We start from the raw sequence: 5338 nt of genomic DNA, 5'->3' as shown, positions 1-5338 counted from the left end.
TGGCGCTCAGCCTTCTTCACAGTCCAACTCTCACATCCATACATGACCACAGGAAAAACTATAGCCTTGACTAGACGGACCTTAGTCGGCAGAGTAATGTCTCTGCTTCTGAATATGCTATCTAGGTTGGTCATAACTTTTCCTCCAAGGAGTAAGCATCTTTTAATTTCATGGCTGCACTCATCATCTGCAGTGATTTTGGAGCCCAAAAAAATAAAGTCTGACACTGTTTCCACTGTTTCCGCATCTATTTCCCATGAAGTGATGGGACCAGATGCCATGATGTTCATTTTCTGAATGTTGAGCTTTAAGTCAATTTTTTCACTCTCCTCTTTCATTTTCATCAAGAGGCTCTTTAGTTCCTCTTCACTTTCTGCCATAAGGGTGGTGTCATCTGCATATCTGAGGTTATTGATATTTCTCCCGGCAATCTTGATTCCAGCTTGTGTTTCTTCCAGTCCAGCATTTCTCATCATGTACTCTGCATAGAAGTTAAATAAGCAGGGTGACAATATACAGCTTTGACGTACTCCTTTTCCTATTTGGAACCAGTCTGTTGTTCCATGTCCAGTTCTAACTGTTGCTTCCTGACCTGCATACAGATTTCTCAAGAGGCAGGTCAGGTGATCTGGTATTCCCATCTCTCTCAGAATTTTCCACACTTTATTGTGATCCACACAGTCCAAGGCTTTGGCATAGTCAATAAAGCAGAAATAGTTGTTTTTCTGGAACTCTCTTGCTTTTTCCATATTTACCTTGGCTGCTTATAAATAAACAGTACTTAAGTTGTGAGCATATATTTATTTATTCACACACACACACACATACACACATGGAGACACAGCATACCCCAATACAATGCTTTAAAAAGATAATAATTTATAATTTATCTGTGTTCTTTATTTTCATATAAATAAGTAAAATGCTTTCATATCTGCTCCCCCACCAAAAAAAAGTGCACAATTTAATTGTTCATATTTTTAATCCCACAAGACCATTGTTTTCCATTTGAAATACAATATTTCAAACAGGAAAAAGAACTTTATAAATAAAAGCCTCCCTGGGTATACACAAATTCACAAACATACTCCATCTCCCCATCTCAGCGCTGCGATGGCATTAAGTTCGTGCATGATGGATGGTTGCTTTGCCAGAATAGTCAGCCGTGAGCCCCTCCACCCCATTTATTTATTTAATTACATGGCACTGGGAATACCAGGCAATAAAATTGCATTTTCATCCATAGCTGATTTCCATTTAGAGCTTGTCATGTTAATAGTGAAATAAATTGCTCTAATTGCCAGCAAACTTCATCAAATTCACATTCTTTCCTTATTTTATTCAATATTTATTATTAGGACACTCCATGTCTTAACTTGCCTGGCTGGTAAAAGCAGTCCAGTTTCTGAATTAATGTATATTCTAGTAGTCAGTTGAGTAGCTTTTATTTTTTCTGATACTTTTCTAATATAATGGTTAAAATTTAGATGTATTTGTTCATATTGCTTTGAGGGAATTTATTATATTTCCCTACAAATTTACTTACTGAATAATTATGATTTGATACTTGGGGAAAAGAGGGTGATTTAAATGAAGCAAAAGTCAATTAATTTTTTTTTACATCATTTGTGACTATAAGATTTAATTGTACTTATTTCAAGGTGGTATTTTCAACTGACCAAAATGTATTTTGGTTTCTACAACTTATTAATCTGTGATATACTTCCAAAGCCACTTGATATGTTTTAAGATGAAAAATCTAAGTATCCCTGAATCATAAACGAGAACAGACTTGACAATAAAATGCATATAAAATGCATATAAAACTTAAAGCAAGAAGGCCTACATTCCAATCTGAGCTATATCATTTATAACCTACGTTTGTGGCATGATCACTTAATCTTTCAAAGCCTTAGTTTTCCCTTTCACTAACCAAGGCATTAGATTAGATGGCCCCTAGGTCCACATTAGTTCTAAAATTTCTGTTATGCTAATGACAAAGGAAGAAAAGATGAGCCTAGAATATAGTTCAACTGAGAGCAGAGTAGCTCTCCAAGTACAAACATCAGATCCTAGAACCTCCAGCAAAAGCAGGAAACACTTCACTGAAAAACAAACAATGCTAATTACTGGCAGACACAAGTATTTTAAAAGCTAAATCTTTGCAAATATATTACAATATTATTTGAATTATATAATAAAGTCTAACCAATACAAATTATTAAAATATGCAGGAATAGTTATCTTGTAGTATTTTAAGTCCACTAACAAGACAGTGTTAAGCTGCTATTCTAAAAGGCTTTTCATCAAGAATTTTAAGGAATATAGCCCAGGTTTGTAGCTTTCTGATAATTTATCTAAATGAAGAGCATTGAGAATTGAAGGAAACAAGTGCTTAGTAAGTTTCTGGGACTTATTCTTACAAATAGCATTTCTTTGGGATATTTTGATATCACAAAGTATATGATTTAAGTTACAAGCTAGTGTCTAAAATAGGGGAATTTCACATAGTAGCTTTAAATAGCAGGTGATTTGAGACAAAGTTATTATTTTCTTTGAAAATAAAAAGACTTAATTCATCTCCTGGCTCCAAAACAGGCCCCAAACTACAATCTGACCTAAAGTATTCTCAAAGAGTAATCAAAGGTTGGTTAAGATTTTTGAACAATTGCTTTATTTGTTCTCAAATGTTCAAAGAAATACTAGATTGAAGTCCCCAAACCATGAAACATAATCAAGAGATAACTTTGCTCTGAATTTTTGAGAAAGCAGTTGCTGTTTTTTATATCTTTATCCAACCCACCACTCTGAAGAAAATCATCTACAACTTCAATAGAATAACTGATATGCAGCTGAATGGGTTCAGATGAGATTTACTTACATAAGAATACTTGGTTGCTGATTCTGACATAAAAGACAATGATTGAGAAAGCATAAGCATAAATCTCTGGCAAATATCAATAACAGACATTGAATGTTAACTGAATCTGAATTTATATGGAACTCCTAGTTCTGAATGTTACTTGTCAAATTACAGTATATCCAGATTTTTTTTCTCATAAATGAAATAGTTACAAAGAATATCAGAAAAAATTTCTTTTCTCTTTCCTTCCTTCTTTCATTCATTCATCTATTTATTGTAGAAAACAGCAAGAATTCTGAAAATCTAAAACCATACCATATTTTAGGCACTAGTTATAAATAATGAGTCTCAGGAGACAGTTTTGTTTATAACATTTAGAGTTGGCATTTTCTCTGCCAAACATGTCATCCTCACCTACATTCATTCTCCAAATGGTATTTTTATAAAAGACTCTGAAGGAGCATGAAAAGACCAGAAGGTATTTTGAAGTTTTATAGTTTGACCCCTAGACATCTTGCATCTAAGGCATCAAAGGGTGATCAATATATATTGATAAAGTGCCTTAGCTTTAACTTTTCCCCACCTCAATTCAAGAAAATAAAGGTTGCAATGATGCATAGAAATTAAGTTGTGAGCCAAATTCCTGACAGTTCTCCATACAGGATACTGAGTCATGAAACTCAGGCATGCATTTCCTTGGTGGTCAGGTTAATTAAATGTGTTGAAGCAATATTCAGTGAAATGTTAGCTCCATAATTTCACCTAACTTAAAGGACCATCACTTTGGTAATAAAAGTAAATTGCAATTTATAGGCATGCTGGGGGAACTACATTAGAAGAGTTACTTAGAGGAAATATTTTTGTAGGATTTGGGCCTATAACCTCATATTGGGTATAAATCACCCCAGCAGATAAAACAAAAAAGTAATATATCTGAGGTTCTTTTCTGTTTAAAATATACAAAATTGTAAAAATCATTCAGTCTGAAGGAGAATAGTCTGGTCCACAGATTTAAGATAAGCATCACAGAAAATTTAATGATAAGAAAGCTTATTTAACCATAAATATAAAGCCTCAAATTTGAAAAAATAGCAATAGTATATAAATAAGGAAGCCTATGACTATTTAAAATTTAATTCCTTTGGCACTATGCCAAAACCAATACAGAATTGTAAAGTAAAAATTAAAAATAAATAAATAAATTTTAAAAAATAAATAAATAAATAAAAATAAAATAAAATTTAATTCCTGTACCTAACTTAATGCTCTCTGATATAAGAATTTTATTATTTATACAATCCAAGGAAAGATATAACCAATCAAGTGATTTTAGTCTGTTCATATTTCCCAATCATTTAAGACTGTAAGTACATTGAAAATATAATCCTTAAGAGATGTACACTGTACTAAGCATATTTATTCAAAAAATATTTCTTGAATACTTATAAAATTTTGTTAGGAATTTTAGCAAAGACAAATCAAAGTTTCAGTTTTTATTGTTTTTTGACTTTAAAATGAAGGCAATGACAATGACTGTGAGATTATCATGAGACTAAAAGACTAGAAAGAGATGTTTATATAATAAAAGGTATCTAGTACAGTGATTGGGCATAGCAATAAATATTTGTTACCATTCACTGATACAGGAAGTAAATGAGTACTCCTTAAATAGTAATTTTAAGATAAGTTAATTAATAAAATAAACAAAGAGCAATGAAAGGTACTTCAGATAATTACTTTGTATATTTGCAACTCATCTTTTTCATTAAGTAGCAATTTGTGTCATAACTTTCAACGTCATATAAGCTTGCAAGTATTTTTTTAAAGAAATCAGAGACCTTTAATATTTTCTTTTTCAGAGTAAAATTATGACTGTCATGGGACTGCCCCGGCAGTTCAGTAGTTAAGGTTCCATACTTTCAATGCAAGGGGTATAGTCTGATCCCTGGTCAAGTAACTAAGATCCCACATGCTGCATGGCACAGCCAAAAATATGATAGTTGTATTGTTATGAATGATAAAAGTGAGAAATTTAAGAACTTGTATGACATATTTAATCACAGAATATTCCAAGGAGTAAGCATCTTTTAATTTCATGGCTGCACTCACCATCTGCAGTGATTTTGGAGCCCAAATAAACTCAGCCACTGTTTCTGCATCTATTTGCCATGAAGTGATGGGGCTGGATGCCATGATCTTAGTTTTCTGAATGTTGAGTTTTAACCCAACGTTTTTACTCTCCTCTTTCACTTTCATCAAGAGGCTCTTCAGGTTTTCCTCACTTCCTGCTGTAAGTGACACTTTCTGGGAGGTGACATTCCAGTGTAAATAGGCTAAAAGTAGCAGGTGCGAGCCACTCTCTTGCTTCAGAAATCCCAAAGGGTGGAGCAAAGCTAGTTATGTCACCTCGCAGGTGGTGTCATCTGCATATCTGAAGTTATTTGCTGGTATTTCTCTCAGCAATCTTGATTCCAG

The 5338-nt window shown here is 33.1% G+C and overlaps 1 protein-coding gene across 1 annotated transcript in view; it reads right to left on the bottom strand.

Annotated features, from left to right (window-relative positions):
* Positions 1–5338, bottom strand: part of LOC120854102 (receptor tyrosine-protein kinase erbB-4) — a 1232614-nt gene that overhangs the window by 962590 nt on the left and 264686 nt on the right. The window lies entirely within an intron of this gene.

This window comes from Oryx dammah, unplaced genomic scaffold (genome assembly GCF_014754425.2).
Source record: "Oryx dammah isolate SB20612 unplaced genomic scaffold, SCBI_Odam_1.1 HiC_scaffold_27, whole genome shotgun sequence".
Classification (NCBI taxonomy): Eukaryota; Metazoa; Chordata; class Mammalia; order Artiodactyla; family Bovidae; genus Oryx; species Oryx dammah.
Note: the sequence above shows the minus strand (reverse complement) of the source record. Positions and strands in the feature narration are given on the sequence as shown.